This window comes from Talpa occidentalis, unplaced genomic scaffold (genome assembly GCF_014898055.3).
Source record: "Talpa occidentalis isolate TD23 unplaced genomic scaffold, MPIMG_talOcc4v2.1 talOcc4.16, whole genome shotgun sequence".
NCBI lineage: Eukaryota > Metazoa > Chordata > Mammalia > Eulipotyphla > Talpidae > Talpa > Talpa occidentalis.
The window spans coordinates 31,973,728-31,991,803 of record NW_023601653.1 but is presented as its reverse complement, the minus strand read 5'-3'; the positions used below and the strand labels follow the sequence as shown (position 1 = coordinate 31,991,803).

The 18,076-nt window shown below is 34.6% G+C and overlaps 1 long non-coding RNA gene across 2 annotated transcripts in view; it reads right to left on the bottom strand.

The window, feature by feature from the left end:
• Nucleotides 1–17,357, bottom strand: part of LOC129146029 (uncharacterized) — a 95,537-nt gene extending 78,180 nt beyond the window's left edge. For both annotated transcript variants that reach the window (XR_008552338.1, XR_008552337.1), the window contains exons 1-2: nt 17,306–17,357; nt 16,480–16,588 (exon numbers count right to left, since the gene is read on the bottom strand). This is a non-coding gene — a long non-coding RNA (uncharacterized LOC129146029). The remainder of the gene's footprint in view (nt 1–16,479; nt 16,589–17,305) is intronic.
• Between the last annotated feature and the right edge of the window lie 719 nt (nt 17,358–18,076).

The following is an 18,076-nucleotide window of genomic DNA, read 5'->3' as shown; positions in this document are numbered from 1 at the left end:
AAGAAGATGTGGTACATATATACCATGGAATATTACTCAGCATTCAAAAAAGATAAACACATGCAATTTGCAGCAACATGGATGGCGCTGGAAGGGATCATGCTCAGCGAAATAAGCCAAAAAGAAAAAGAAAAATACCGGATGGTCTCACTCATAGCAGGAATCTAGAAAACTTAAATAAGGGACCAGGAAAATGAATAACTATAAGAAAGTGAAAATCAAAATCAACAAAAAACTATGAACCAGAGACACTTTTAGGGGGCGGGGGTGGAGGGGAGGGATGGGGTCAGAATGGGGGGATTGCAATTGTATGGGGAATATAACAATAAAATTTATTAAAAAAAAAAAAATAAAGCACTCCTAAAGTCAACAGTAAAGAGCAAATGACACAATTACTTAATGTGTTAAGGTCAGGGGCTAAACAATTTTATTGAAGGGGATATACATGTAGCAAGTTACATATAAAACATTGTTAATATCATTAGCTATTAGGGAATGGCAAGTCCAAACCACATGGCAGTGTCACTAATTGCCACCGAAATGGCTGAAAAAATAGTGAAAATACCAAGTTTTGGTGAGGCCATGAAGAAACTAGATCAATTGCATTGCCCATGGTAATTCATAGAATGGTATAACTATGATTGAAAATAGTTATTTAGTTTTTTTGTTATCATTGTTGTTTTTAATATTAAACATGTAACTATTGTATCATAAGACTCAATAATTATACTACATGGCATTTATCCAGAGAAATGAAAACTTAACATTCATGCAAAACCAATACAAGAATGTTAACAGAAGTCAGACCTGTAATGGCCCCAAATTAGAGTCAGCCCAGAAGTCCTGCAACAGGTGAATGCTTAGAGAAATCGTGATATATCCATGCCATGAAATGCTGCTGACCAATAGAAAAGAACAAACTGTACTGATGACACAAATGGACCTTGAAAGTTACTACTCTTATACTCACAGCAAGATTCAAGTTGAACATGATGAAAATCAACTACTTTTTAGTTCCATCAGAAAATTCAGGTCACAGAGCAAACTGCTGTCCCCAAAATTGGAGGGACATAAAGGCAGATCCTGAGTGACAAATCAACTTTGCCTAAAAACCATGTGCCTGCATAATAAAGTCCTCAAAGGAATATGAGAAACTTTAAGTCTGGTCAACTAAGATGACAATAGGAATTTCTTTGAAAGTTCAACAAAATCTTTAATTGAATTAGATGATAAGTTGCATTCCTGAAAAAGAAAAAAAAAATGTTTTCAACAGTGAAAAGAGCTGGAAAAACTCTGCAACACCAATATTAAAAATCTATATCAGAATGAAAAGGGCATGCAAAGAGCAATGGGAGCAAGGAAATGGCTCCTCTCCTTTGATGTTTGCCTCTTCCAGAGTGCCAGCAGAATGAGGAATAAACTGAAAGAAAGCATCCCATATCTCATCATATTTGAAAGACTTAAATAAGTAGATAAGTCAAGGCAGTAACAGTTTTGTAAAATGATATTTCAAGGCACCCTAAGTATTTAAATTATGTTAGGGGAGGTTAACAATATCACTGTACTCTCACTACTATAGACAAGTTAGAAGTAAGGTAAAAATGATGTTCTAAAAAATAGACATTTATTTAAAATTGGCATACATACTCACACACACCAAAGAGCAATGCAGAGTCCTTAGTAAGTGGACAGAGATTCAGCATTGAATGATAATCCAAAGGAGAACTGATGAAGCAAGGCTATGTAATCAGAACAATAGAACAGTAAGAATCATGTAAAAAGATCAATCCTGTTTGACATGCCAAAATGGAAAAGAGAAAACTAATTTGACAGAAAGAATTCAGGACCCAAGCCCTGATGGATAAAAGGAGTTGGAAAAACTAAATACAAAAAGGAAGCAAAAGTCATGTCTTAGGTGCTGAATCCTATATAGCACAGTAAGGGAAGGCTTTGAGAAACTCATATTTGTTGAAGAAGTAACATATGCCTCACACCATACATATGCCACCTGCAAAAATCTACTGTACCTTAATTTTAAAATTAATAATTTTATTTCCTCTTTACAGGTGGTACAACTGAATTTGAGGGTAATAGTAACAAGTGTGTAAGTTACATTTCAAAGCAGGTATTTAGCAACAGTTCTTACTCAACTCTTAGCGGGTGCAAATGGGATACTTACTATTGCTTAAATTAGTATAGTGGCTTACAAAATTTTTTATATTAATTCTGTAATTCCTTCTTTAAGATCAAACTGTGGTCTAGACAACTTGCTATTACAATTCCCTCTTGTCAGAGGTGGAGACTGATTCAGAGAAGCCCACTGATCTTGAGAAGACAGACGACAGGATGGCTTTGTATTTCACACTTAGGTCTTTTGGATTTCAAGTAAAGTGCTCTTTCTATTGCACAGAGCATAGCCTTTCTGTACCTCCATCAGGACTGACCCTGAAAGTAGGACTCAGATTGATGATGGTGCTGTCCGGGCGATAGTGAATTGAGAACTATGAAGTGGTCTAAAGCTCATGACCTATCAGTCAGATTCCTGAGTTTGTAAGGCAGTGCCACCTCTACTGGCTGTGAGATCTCACTTCAATCACATAATCTCCTCTGTGTTTCACTTCTCTCATATGTACAATGGAGGTACCCCAATAATAGCACCTCCTAAGGTTTCTATAAAAACACACTGAAATGTAAGTGTTGGATAATTATGTGTATTATTAGTAACATTAGCAGCAATAGCAGCAGCCGCAGTAGCAAGAGCAGGAGGAGGAAATGGGGGTGAGGAGGAGTAATGATTATTCATAAGACAAGAAAGCATCAGGAACATACAAGGAAAAACAAATAAATATAAAATGGGGTAGGAAAGATGGTCAAAATAGTCCACTTTGATCCATTTTATTTTGAGATGTTCTGCCTGAGTGAATTAACAAAGTAATAGAAAAGGCAATTTTACTTTTGCCTTTCACAACAGTGAGAAATATCAATGTTTTTATACAGTCAGTACAAACTAAGGCAGAAATTGATATTTGCTCTGATTTTATAAATACTTCAAAAATAGGGCCTCCCCGGTGGCGCAGCGGTTGAGCGCTGGGTTGCGAAGCTGCCCGCAGCCTCTGTAGCGCCGGTTCAATCCCCGGCTGCTCCCCGGTCACCGGAGGAGGGTCCCACATGGCGCGCAGACTCTCCTGCCGCCCGCTGCTCCCCTCAGCAGTGTACTTCGGTCCTTCTGCCTGCTCTGCTCCCCGCTCTGGCTCTGGTGAATCCTCTCACCCTCCCGCACTTCTGACTGTACCCAGTGCATGTATAAACAAAACAAACAAACAAACAAATAAATAAATAAAACATGCCTCTATTAAAAAAAAAAAAAAATACTTCAAAAATAAATACAAAAGCTCCATTTGCATGTTCTCCTTCTTAGACTCAAGTATTTTTCAGGCCACCTACAAATATTAGTTTTTATGTAATTTACTTAATAGTTATTCTATTGAATCAAAGATAGTACTTCATATTGTAATTTTACTACGTAATAGAATAGTATGTTATTATATTCAATTCCATGATTTCAGTAGTTTGGGGAAAAAAGTAACATGATTTTACAAAATTTAAATACTTAAAAAGTCAGAAATTTATGGGCCTTCCCTGGTGATGCAGACGGTTGAGCGCCGCGCTATGAAGCTGTCCACAGCCTCTGCAGCACCAGTTCGATTCCCGCCGGCCGGTGAGGGTCCCACATGGTGTGGCAGACCTCTCCTGTCATGCCTGCTGCTCCCCTCAGCGGTGTATTTCGTCAGTCTGCCTGTTCTGTTCCCCACTGTATCTTTGGTGAATCCTCTCACCCTCCCGCGAATCTGGCCTGCACCCCATTCTTAAATAAATAAATCTTTAAAAAATAAATAAAAATCAGAAATTTAAATGTTATGCTATTTCAAGCTGATTGGTAATTATAATTGCTCTCTTACTTATATTTACCAAAAGCAAAATAACTGTCTCTATTTCCATATTCCTCTTCCTCACCTTCCTCAAGCCATAGCTTCCGGTGAAATCCCTACTTCTTTTTGGCAATTTATTTTTAGGCAAGTATCTCAACTAGTTAGAATCTGAAGTGGTACTGAACAAATATGACCCTGCCCTTATGAGTTGATGGTTTAATAAGACATTTATATGCATTTAACAATTCATTACAAATAAGTAATTTAGAGTTTGAATTTCCATTATGGTGTTATGAAAAATACAGAATTCATTGGAGCATACCACAGGTTTATGTCATCTGTTCTGGTGACCAATAAAGAAATTCCTTGACCATAAATTGACTGTTAATATAGGAAGTGAAATCTGAAAGAATAATCAATATTATCTAAGGTAACAGAAACAAATGGAGAATATATCATTCAAGAGAAGAAGCAGGATGAAGACAATGCCGCAAACCAATGTTACCTCACAATTTTTTTCTTTTTAAATCTGACTGGTATAAACACATAACACATCAAAGAATTCAGATAAGAATTGCTACTAACTCAAAGAAAAAGTTAGCAGGTATGAGAGGTAAGTATAGGAAACCAATCATATACCAATTTTAGTCAGAAAAAAAATGTTTAAAATATGTTTAAAATGACACAGTAAGATAAATACCTATACACTTTAAGAGATTAACTGGAAGTGTATGTGATGCAAGAAGTGATAAGGAAATGCCAGTTGGAATACCATTTCAGTACCCAGAAAAAGAGAGCTAGGAAGGCAGAAACAGAAGATGATGGTGGAGTCTGAGTGAGTAGAGAGTTAGTTGGGTATGTGTTGATGAAGAGCATGAGAAAAAAAAAAAAAAAGACAATCAGCTTCTATCATTTTGCTTGGAGCAATGCAGTATATCATGAGACTAAATAAAAGATAATATACTGAAATAATAGGCTAACCACAAGAGAAAAAGAACTGAACTAGGATGCTCTGCTTTGTTTTGTTTCAAAATCAGAAAACTCCTTCTATGTCAAGTAGTGATTGAAGGGTTAGAGAGAAAATAAAATTTCTATTTCTGAAGTTCATTCATCTGGGAGCTTGAGAGACATGGATAGTAGGTCCAGTTTATAAACATGCCATTTTGTTAGTTTAAATTGTAGGCAGATAGATATATGATGGACAAACTATCTGAAACTTAAAAAAAAAAATCTGCAGCCTTTAGGAAGCAATGGAGTATATGAGGGAAAAGTAAATTAAAAATAGAATTGAGGTAGAAGACATAAGTAACTATAATATCCAAAGATGGTGTAAACCCCTGAAAGGGATTGAAAAGGTAGGAAAAAGACTTGGAGGAAGACGGGTCAAATATGAAGAGATACAGTATTTTAAGGAGACAGTCATTTATTCTGAAGCAAAGTGAAAGGTTATCAAGATAACTGAGAAGTAACCACTGATTTGAGTCACATGGAACTCTGTCATTGACCAAAGTGGGTTCAGATGACTTATAGCTGTACAAATGAGAAATGATGAAATGGAAATTTTAGAAACTTCTTTAAAGTGTTACACCATAAGAGGTAGGAAATAGACTTAAAGCTGAAGTTGGAGGTACCTTCAAATAAAGACATTTGTTCATATTGGAGTATTTTCAATATGCATAAATACATATGGTCAGGATTATAATAGCTGACAAGTTGAAGATGCTGGACATAAAGGGAAGAGAAATGAAATAACCTAAGGGACAATTTTTAAATTGATTTTACAAGGAAGAGTGACTGTACCAGTATTGGGACAGAAATGAAAACATAGAGAAGGAGTAACCGTTTATACTGGTTTAGAGAATGGTAATGAAAATTTGAGATTATTCTTTATTACAGCTCCTCTTTTTACTCCGAAGATAAAGTCTGAGATTTTACTAAGGACAGAGTGTGATAATATAAATAAGAAGTTTCATGAAGCCAAAATATGTGTTCTAAATAATAGATTGCACAGGTGGTCAAAGAGTCACTGATGCTGAACAATGTAAATGATTAGTTTTAATATTATGATGCTTATCCATTAATGCTCAGTAATCTCAGAGGAGGCAAGAAGAAAGCTAACATTGTACTCTTCCAGGCTATGTGTTTCATTAAGGAATTGAGGCTTACAGATTGGAAGAGAAAAGTTCTGATGAGACAATATGGTAGGAAACATGCTATAAAGAGAACAGTTGCTGTTGTAATCACTGAGAAGGAAAGGAAAACATTGGAAATGATGTTGAGAGATCACAATATTTGTTATGATTTCAGAGTAAACCGGTATCAAAATATTGGGTAAGCTTCTATGACAACAGGAAAAGTTGTTGAAATGGAGGATAGATCTATCAGAATCAAATTTCCCAAATACCAGTGTTTTGAACAATGTCTTTAATGTGGAATAAACTGGACAAACTTGGAGTTGAGATGAAGTATAATCATGGGTAGTTCATATAATACTAATGTAGTTTGTATAATAATAATATGGAATTGTATGGGGAATATAACCAAAATGAAAATGCACACATTGTGCAAAAAATGAAAAATGATGTAAGAATTATATAAAATAAAAAAATGTGAAAAAAGTAATAATAATATGGAAGAGCTGTGCATGTATTGTTAACTTATACCACTGAGCTCCAATATCCCCCTCTTTCAGTGACCCCCCCATCCCACATAATTGAATCCTTTCTTATCTATCCAAAATTATGTGCAACTTCTACCTAATTAGATACATGAAATAGAATATTAGATTCTTAAAAATTTTAGAGCTGACAATTTTGAAGAAAATTCAGCCTACCAATTCAATGTATCAAAGAAAGAGACCATAATGTTTAAATGCTTATTTAACTTTAAAGATCATTTTATTTTAAATTAGCTAAAATAGGTATTCTTTCCTTAAAAAAAATGATAATGTTGATCATTGTGAATTTACATTTTTTTACTTGACCACAAAAATTTAGCTCAGATAATGAAAAATGGAAAATGCTGTTGGTCACTTCTGTAGTCAGAGAATGACTAATCAAAATGCACTCACCTGGGATAGTGAGGTATTTATCTAAGGCAATTATGTAATTTAATGTTAACAGTTTCAGAGAGAAACAGTTCCAGATTTCATGTAAAAAGGAATGCCAACCAAGTGAAATGGTATGTCTTAAAAATTAAGAATGCACAATTCTAACAATATATTTATTACTTAATATTATAATATGCTAAAATCACAACAAACTATTTCCAACATACTATTAAAAATTGTTTTAAATGAACTTATGGATTGCAATGACTGAGTTGCATCTTTTATTGTCCTTGGTGCAGAGAAAACAAAACAAAGTATACATTTTTTGAGTGTCCTCAGCTAATTTATGTTTTCTGATAAGACAGCCACATAACTAAAAGTTAAGAATGTATTAGGCAATGTTGACATAAATCTCACAGATTAATGTACGTTGTAAAAATATCAATATAATTATCAACACATTAACATAATTAATATCACACAAAGAGGATCATAAAATAACTACATTCTTCAAGATTCACAAATATTGGTAAAAAAAAATTGCTCCTTTTGTCATGACAGAGAGAATACATATAACTAACACATACACAAATACATTTTAACCTGAGATTCAAAATGTACAAGGTACATAGGATAATACTTCAGAAAGAGAAAAAAATATGGCATGGGAGATGGAAACAGAATAGCTTTACAAGCATCTCATTACAGGGGTGACTTAAAAAAATATGGGATAAAGAAAATGGGAGAAACTAAATGACTTTGTTGCAATCTTTCTGCTTGCCAAGAACAAGTAATGATGACTCCCACCAGGGAAAGCTAAATTGAGAGTTGAGAAATAGCATCAAATAGACATAAAAATGGAAGATACTGTGTTTTTTAAACAAGGAAAAGTGCTTCCATTAGGCCATTTTATATAAAGCATTTTCTATTTGTCCATTATATGCAACTCAATCATTATTACATAAGAAAGGAAACTAAGTCTTATATCCGTCATATACTTACTGAAATGGAAAAAATAATACAAAAATTTTATGCTGTGAAAGGAGTAACTTTCCCGTTATACCAGACCTGAAATGAATCAATAAAAGAGGAAAAGGAGAAGCAGTATGTGAACACAGAAGGAAAAGTTCTGAATAAACTCATTAGTCCAGAAACGTTGTAAGAAGAGGAATGAATGAACATTATAATATAAGGCTCAGAGAGGGATTATTTTTTTTTATCTTATGGCAAATTGATGCCCCAAAGCAATAAAAAAAAAATCCATAAAAGAGGCAGCTGACCAGTCCTAGCCACAGTACAAAGAGGAGAGATCTATTATTTACACTTGTCAAGAAAGCCCAAAGATCATGGTTCTCAGCAAATGAAAAATATTAAACAAATAACCAATTGTAACCTTTCAGTAGACTCATGATTTACTCAGACTCCCTATTAAGATAGTATGTGAACAGAGAATGATTGATTTTATACTATCTGATGTCAAAATGGAAGGCTATTTCAGTGTGAAAATAAATTGCAATGCAAACATAATCAGAGTGCATATATACGAAATTTGTCTGTTTCTAGTTTACTAAAAGAACAATGAAGGCCTATTTCCTTATGAAATGTAAACTTTTCCAATACAATTTTTAAAGGGATGCTCCAAATTGATTGAGTTCTTATCTCACTAATATTGAGAATTAATAGTCAAGCTTGTGGTCCCATGGAATAAGGATAAGATTTAACCTTGTATCTTAAACAACCAGAAAAAATGGACACAATATATTGCCAGTCAGTCAGTAGACAATTGGCAGTGCAGGACTGTGATCACCGAAAGAAAAAGAAAATAAAGTGAACAGAGTAAGTGCTCTACAATTCTTCCTGGATAAACCAAGGAGCAGGAAGAGTCTAAGCAAAGCATTCTATCTTGTTTAATTGAGAAGCCAGTGATTGGACTTCTTAGATGCTGGGCAGCTACAAGTTGCGAGAATACCAGATAAGTGACAGCTTTATATAAAATCATTTCAGAAATTCCCATGTCACAGCCCCCTTGAGTCTACTGATATTGTATAAGGTAGTGGGTCTTCAGAAAGGAACCATTAGGAAATACATGATAGATAAAAAGATGACAATAGATTGGATAGATAAATAGATGATAGATAGGTAGGTAGGAAGGTAGGTAGATAAGTAGGTAGATAGATAGATGGATAGACAGACAGTAGATAGTTATTTGGAGGATTTAAGGAATTAGTTCATTTGATTCTGGAAGTGGGTAAGTGGGGCAGGTTCACAGGCTAAAAACTCAAACAGGAGTTGATGGACGGTCCAGAACAGAATTTCTTCTTCTTTAGAAAATCTTACATTGTGTTCTTAAGTTCTCCAACAGACTGGAAGCAACCCAGCCATATAACCAAGATTAATCTCTTTTATCTAAAGTCAACAGGTTGTAGAAGTTAATGATTATCTACAAAATAGCTTTATAGTAACAAATTATAGTGTTTGATTAAATAGCTGGGTATGATAACCTAACCACACTGACATATAAAATCAATCATCACGACTACCAAAATGTACAGGAACAAAGTGAAATCCACAAGCCTGGGCAACTGGAGAGCTATGAGCTAGAAAAGAGGCAACATAAGGAAGTACTCAAATTCCAATCAACCAGAGATGGGAGCCCTTATTGACTACTATGGACATTCAGTAAAGACCACAGAAATCACACCTTACTAATGGGACTAGACTGTTTATATAATAAAGGCTATCCAAGATATAGCAAATACATACTAAAACATGTTTTAAAAGTAACAAATAGTCATTAATAAATTTACTACCTAGGGAACCAAAGTCCAAACTTCTTCAAAAAGAAAAAAAAGTCCACAAACAGAATCAATAATGTTCAGCATACAATTTGAAAGAATGAAAGCTATAGAAAGAAGAAAATGTGATGAGGTCAATAGTTGTCAACAAAAACAAACCTAGAAAGCAGAGAGATAATGGAATTTATAGATAAAGACATAAAAATATCTATCATTATAGGAAAGTATTTAAAGAAAATATGAGCATACTAAGGATAAAAATGGAAGGTATAAAAGATTTAAATGGACTTTTTAGACATGAAAATTAAAATCTCTGAAGTGAAAATTAACTGAATGCACCTGACAGCAAATTAACTGAATGCACCTGACAGCAAAAATTCAATAATGAATGCCAATTACATTTTAAAAAGTGTCTTTAGGAAAAAAAAAATCAGTAACCAAAATTTGACAGAATAAAAATATCTAAAATGAAAGAAAAATTACCAATATTTCTTTTTTTTTAGATTTATTTATTTACACAAGAGCTAGGGTGGGGGCCAGAGGCATGGGAGGGTGAGAGGATTCACCAGAGACAGAACAGGCAGAGTGGGAAACAGAGTGGGGAACAGAACAGGCAGACAGACTGAAAGCACTGCTGAGGGGAGCAGTGGGTGAGCCAGGAGAGGTCTGTCTCTGCCATGTGGGCATCTCCCTGGTGGGTCAGGAATCAAACCAGCACTGCAGAGGCTGTGGACAGCTTCACAGTGTGGCGTTCTACCAGCTGTACCACCGGAAAGGCCCCAAATTACCAATATTTCAATGTGTATGTGTGTGTGTATATATATATATATATGTGTGTGTGTGTATATCTCATAAGTTTGCAAAGGATAGTACAGATACTATAGTCCATAAAAGGGTATACTATAAACAACTCCATGACAATGAATTCAATGACAACATACATCTGAAGAGGAGAAAATTTACAACTCTGAATCATATATAGTGTTGTAAACTAATGTTACCTCAATAAAAAAATCAACATTTTTCCAAGCTGGAAACAACCCATCAACATAAAAGTGAATAGAGAAGATTTTATATATATATATATATATATGTATATATACATAAAAACAATGCAATACTATTCGACTATTAAAAAAAAAAAGATGAAATCCTGTCATTTGCAATAACACAAATGGACTCAGAGGGTATTATGCTTAGTGAAATAAGTCACACCAAGAAACCAAGAAAAACAAATACCTATTATGTCATTCATCTGTGGTACATAAAGAAACAAAAGGAATGAATTAAAGAAAACAGAAATAAACTGTTAGACTAGGAAAAAAAAATTAGTGGTGAACAGAAGGAAAGAGGTAAAGGGAGGTGGGCAGATCAGCTGAAAGGGGTGAGTTGTGTGATAAAAGATATTGGACCTTTAGTGGTGAATTTAATGTAATATATACACATCCTGATTTACAATATACACATATGAAACTTATATGATGTTACAAGGCAGTGTTATCTCAAAAAAATTATCAAAATAAAATAAAAGGCAATTTTCAAAAAATATATATGCATTCCTTAAGGACACAAACTACAAATACTACCTTAGGAAAAATATAGAAAGAATGAATAGTAGTAAAATACTAAAGAAATTATATTTTTATATAAAAACCTTTGCAAAAAATTAAATTCCAGGTCTCAATGGAGTTACTGGCATGTTCAACTAAAATATACTTCTAATTCTATGCATTTTTTTCATAAACTAGAAGACTCAATTTATGAGGTCTACATTTCTCTTATACTAAAACAAGACAAACCACAAGGAAATAACTATAGAAAAAGATCATTCATGTGACAAAATTCTCAAATTTAGGAACAAATGAGACAAGATCCAGCATGAGATTTAATTCTCAGAGAGCATGTGCCATTTCCATAGGTATATATCAACTAGCAAACATACATTTTTTCAGAAGTAATGGAAAGCTACTATTTTGATTCTATGTTTACTATTTTGATTCTATGTTAAGGAAGTCAGACTGGCAAAGAGAAACATGGTTCACCATGGACTTCCCACTAAAGCTTTGTTATAGTAGAATCACTAAGAATCTGTACTTAAAGGATTCATAACAAAAGACTCATAAATAGGGGCCTCCCTAGTGGCCTAGGGGTTAAGTCTCATCATTACCACCAAGATAGATGGAGCTCGATCCCAGGCCAGAGAGCTAAATTAGATGGTGCAGCAGACCTCTTCTGTTGCACCCACTGCTCCCCATGGCAGTGTATTCAGTAGATCCACCTGTTCTGCTCTCCACTCTTGTCTCTGGTGAATGCTCTCACAACCCCACCCCCGACCTCTGGCCTACACCCCAGTTCTTCTACACATAAGTAAATAAAATCTTTTTTTAAAAAAAAACATTTATAACTAAGGAAGCCCATGTGGTAAAGTCACTCACCATATAGATGAACTGAAAATGACCAAAATTCTTAATTTCATTTCCTCAAAAAATAGAATGAGGTACTGAAAAGGAATCAGAAACTACTGTATCAGGTTTACAGAAGTGGAAACTGAGAGCATAAGAAATTAAGTAAAAATGGTCCAATTGTTTATTATGAGACTTCAGTCAAAAATCCACCACATATGCCTCACATACTTATTCTGTTTCCATCCTGCCAGGAGTGTAAACTACAGCCTCTATTTAAAGCATTGGACTGTCGCTTTTCATTCTATTTATCGTAAATGTGCCCAACAAATGACTAAGCAGAAGGTAAAGTCGATAAATACAGTGACATAAATAACTCAGAGTCAGGATCTTGAGGATCTATTCTTGGCTTCTTTACCAACATGTTTGATGTTCATTGGCAACTCACTTAACCTCTTGTACTTCAGTAAAAAGTGAGGATGAAAGCAAATCCACAGACATATTGTGAATTTCTATGACTAATGGTGCTAACTAATTCAGAATGAGTCAGTATCCATGTGCATCTACCAAAGATAATAGGTATTATTAAAGAGTCCCCACACAAGGCCATAAATACACTTCTTATACTAACAATTTAAAATGAATCATATTACATGTAGAAATCTATGTTTTATTTTCCTGGTAAAGTATATTCAGAGAAAAGCAAGGCTATTTCCAAGTCATTTTCAACAGAGGTGCACAGAAGTAAAAGTTTCTTTTAATGGACAAATATATAGATCCCCTCAGGGTACCTCCATTCCAACAAAATGTCTCTTGTATCTGTGTGGCATAGTGTTCCCAGGGATTAAAGGGAGGTGCTATTTTCATGGTAAGTATTTAGTACTTTTGAAGGAAAATTCATTTATTAGTAGTTGAATTAACTTATCAATTATGAGCCTCTAAGCTGTGTCCAATTTTGTGCATAAAATTATCATCACCAGCAGCAGCAGCATGAATGCCCCTGGTGATCAACCTCAAAGAGTATGATGTGAGAATCAATGGCATAAAGTCAGTGAACAGAAAATTCTGGATGGATTGGTAATGATTTCTGAGATCATTCTGGAGAGCATATCTTTAATAATGCAACCTTTACTGACTTTTCCTTTCTCCCATTCTATTCTTCGTACTGACTTCTGCTTACAGGAAGCATCTTTTAAATAAACTATGTAAGCCAGGTTTTTGTCCCATTTTCTGCTTTTAGGAGAAACCAAACTAAAAGACCTATACACATTGAATAGCATCCTTTTCTCCTGCCTAAGAACTTCACTCAGACTATTCCTTCTCTCTCTGAACTTTTATTTCATTACAAATTTTCTCTTAATGGAAGACATTAAGAGAATAATTTTTACAAATTATTGTACGGACATGCTACAATATATTATATCATAGCAAACAAATTTTCTTTGGAAGCACATCCCCTCCAACTATTACCTTTTCCCTTCTTCTCTTTTTCTATTATGCACCTAAAAAGACTCACCTTTGGGTCTCCCTGGTAGCACAAGGGGTTAAGACACAGCACTATGATGCTATCTGCAGCGTCGCAAGGATCCTGGACCAGGGAGCTGACCCACATGGTGCTGCAGACCTCTCCTGTCTCTCCCTCTGCTCCCCTCACCAGTGTATTTCAGTACATCTGCCTGTTCTGCTCCCCACTCTGTCTCTGGTGAATCCTCTCATCCCCCACATCTCTGGCCTGCACCCCAACTCCTGTATGCATAAATAAATTAATCTTTTTTAAAAAATTCACCTTTTCTTATATAGACACTGCCTCATTTTCCTTCTAAATCCATTCTAACCCAATTTGTTTTTCCACTATTACATTCAAATTAAATTCTATCACTAATGAGCTCATAAATGTGTGTATGTGTATATAATATATATATATATATATATATATGTATGTATGTATATCTAACTTCTTTTAAAGTTTGAAGTGCTCCAGAATTCAGTCTTTGGACTTGTCAAATATCTTACTCCATTTAGTGACCTACTCATCCTTGTTCACGGCTTTGATTATGTGTGTCTGAACATCAACATATCAATGATTACATATTGATGATATTGATAGACCTTGCAATATTTTCCTAGCTCCAACCTTCCCCTAATTACTACCGCTACTTGATTTATTATGAACAGGCAGATACGTGATAACTGAGCTCCAATCATACTGATTTCCTTGCAAGTACTTGAGCACAACACAAAAACTTTCTTCACCTCAGACATTTGTGTTTATTCTCCATAAAGAATGCCCCCCTCTTTACCTGCTTTACATTCCAGGAAGGTTTGCTTACCTGGCTTCATCCTCCTTACATTATCACTTCATCAAAACAGGGTTCTCTCTACTAACCCTACATGAGACAGTCAACCACATCACTTTCATCACTCCCTGCCTGCCACACTCTCATTGACAGAAGTATAATTTGGGGCTGTATTCCTCCCTTGCTGAACTTCAGGAGATCTTTGTGGAGTAGGAAGAGCACTGGTCTTGGAGTCATATAATCCTATTTTTTATCAAGTTACCTGAGTTACTTTTTAGATAAATTACTTTAGATAAATTAGAGAGCATCTGAGTAGCATTATAGAAAACACACAAAAGAAAGTCAAAATCCTAAACCATTTAATTAGAGGATTGTTTTGGTTAAATTCATAATTTAATAACATCATTATCCAGTATCTTATATCACACATAAAAGTTAGAACTAAGCAATGCAATTAAAATTAGTTTTAAAAATTGGTAACAAAAAAATTATTACTTAGCATTTTGCTCTTAGGTAAAAATTAGAGTCAATTTTTCCAAGATGTTGAAAAAAGACCATTATGTTCTTTTGTTTGATTCATCCACTTTTAATTCCTCAGTCTTTCTCCTTTAACAAATATAAATGTTATGACTTCAAGACAATTATCTCAGATTTCACAATAATGTATGTCTTAGAGAAAGTCCATCTGCACTTACATGTTTTCTTCTCTATACATATTTGTCTCTCTTTTCTGACATCATATAAACTTCAAAATCTATGCCAACAAAAAATCAAAAACTATGCCAAAGGAGGGAAAAAAACTATGCCTAAAATCTTCCTAATATTCTTGGAACTCTTAATTCTTCACAATCCATAATACATTCTGATTCTTCATTCATTCTTTCAGTGAGCCACTATTAATTAGGTGACTGTTATTGAAAGAGATTAAGTACTTCAGCTTCATATGTGAAAATATTTCCAACACTCTCTATAGAAAAAAAGAAAATTTCCAGCCTGGCTGTTTCTCACCTGCCTAGTGCAGACTTCAGAGAAGACTAAAATGGTACATAATTACCTAAAAGTACATGGTATTTCAAAAGCACTGGGACAGAATCATAATTTTACATTCTCTTGTTTTTCTCTTTTAACCCTGGCACAAATAATTAAAAAAAATGACTGCATAATATTCAGGATTGGTGATCCCACTGACAGCATTTTCCAAACAAATAAAAAAACACTGAAAACCTAAGGGAAAATACAATTAACCTAGAAACCAATCATCTTTCTTCTCTGAAGGAATGCCATGCCATGGAACACAAGTACAAAGCAGCCAGCCCCATATCTTGAAGATCCCATATATTTTGTACAGATCAATTAAAAAGAAAAAATAGAAAGCAGAGATAATAGCTTTAGGATACTGGAAATCTTTTTCCAGCACTTCTCTTTCCAAGCCAAAATGCTCCACTTTGCTATTGCAATCCTGCTATTTATCCTCTTCTCATTTCCATTTATCATCGCATCTTCTAAACATGCCTCATTTAAAATTCCTTTTTCAAATCTGGATTTAACTGTGACTATTTCCGGCTATGGTCCTTTTCCTGAAGCAAAAAGTGTTTTTCTTTTCCTGTAGGTCTCTAGTACAAAAAGCTTGCCCTCAATCATGTTAACTTCATACTAAACAAAGTTTTTGTTTATATAAGATGATAAAGAAGCCTAGATAAAGCCAATTATAGAGATGAAGAATGTCCCAAGCAAATTTCTGATAGAATTTCCATTTAATTAGCAATTCTACTTCTAAACTTAATTTTTGAAATAGATTAATTAAAGTTAAAAAATAAAAACAATTAAAATAATTGCATTTGGGCCTAACAGATTCTAAGCAGTTAAAGCTTAATGTTTTCTTCAAGCTCATGTTTCCTTCAGAGTATTATCTAGGATCTGAGAGCCAGGTCACAAAGTCACACCGAAAAATCCATTATATGAGAACATCCTTTAAATGACTAAGAAAAGCAAATATAGACCTGATACCTTTCAACATGTCAGATATCCACCAGTATTTTCAAGAACTATCCAGTTGTCCTTGGAAAATTATAAATGTCTTTGGGTTCTTGGAGGCTATGCTCGCGAGTCTGCTGACCTTGGGCACAACAACAAACATTTCATAGAAAATAGAGATAATCAGATAAAAATCAATCTTTTAATTTTAATCACTTTTTATGACTTCTTTATATCTATTTGAGAACATCATTATTTTAAAACTAAAATTTCAAAACTGTCTTAGTGATTAAAACATTTTCTTCCCTTAAATTTTAAATTTAAAATAAGTAGAGCTTATTAAAAAAAAAAATTAAAGAAAGCACATACTTTTAAGTAAGTAGATAGTTTCTAAAGACTCAAGACTACTTTTCAACATGACCAATTAGGAACAGTATTCTTTTCTAATAACCAAATACTGTACCTAATCAAGTTTCTTCTCTCATAGAAAAAAAGTAAACATGAAAATTCCACAAATATCTTTTATATTTTTTATCAACCTAGCCAGCATCATCCTTGTTTTCTGTGGGCAAATGTGATTTTTTCAATTTAATTGACACTGGATATATTAAAAAGTTCTACATATGGATCCTTTCTTCCTTGTTTTATACCTAAATTCCCATTCTGATAGGAGAGTAGTTCTCTATGACAGCTTTCAATGTAAGTTCTTTCTGCTGTTAGGCTAAAAGCCTATAGTAGTTTTCCACAAATTATTCCCTGCAGTAAAAGGCTCATTTCTTACATCTCAGTGGGTCTCATTTCTTCTTTGAAAAATCCTCAGCACATTCAGAGAACTGAAATTAGAGCAGCCATTCCTTACCTGCTTCAGCTAACAGAGAGCAAACATTTATGTGCCTACCAAGCTTCAGACACACTCTCACACTCTTTCTCCTTTGATCAGCCTTCTTGTGAATTTATTCTTGGAACCCTCCAAATGCTAACAGCAATTTTTTAAATACAATTGCCTCCCACTGTCAACTTCCTCCCTGCCCCACCCCCTACCAGGATATTCAGAGTGGCCTGTCACTATCTAGCTTTCCTATCTGTCACCACTTACCACTGGGGACTGTTCCATGAAAAAAATATCCTTTCAGGAAAGACAATCTACAGGGTTCATCGTGACTCTATAGTTTATTCTTCACAATTTCATGAGGTAAGTATGATGATAGTCCCTATTATAAAGAGGAGGAAACAAGACAGACAGAGTTTAAAATTCCACCCAAAGTTGTAAAGATATTGTGGTTGAAGAAACCAAGGGCATATTCAAAGGAACAAACAATGTAGTATATTCTCAGTACCTGTTCTTTTATTTTTTATTTTCTTAAAGATTTATTTATTTATGCATACAAGAGCCATGATACAGGCCAGAGACACGGGGTGGGTAGGGTGTGAGAGGATTCACCAGATACAGAGTGGGAAACAGAACAGGCAGAATGACTGAAATACACTGCTGAGGGGAGCAGTGGGGTAAGATCGGAGAGGTCTGCTGCGCCATGTGGGCTGCTCCCTGGCAGGGGATGGAACTCGTGCAGCAGAGGCTGTGGATTGCTTCATAGTGCGGTGCTTAACCCCTTGCACCACCAGGGAAGCC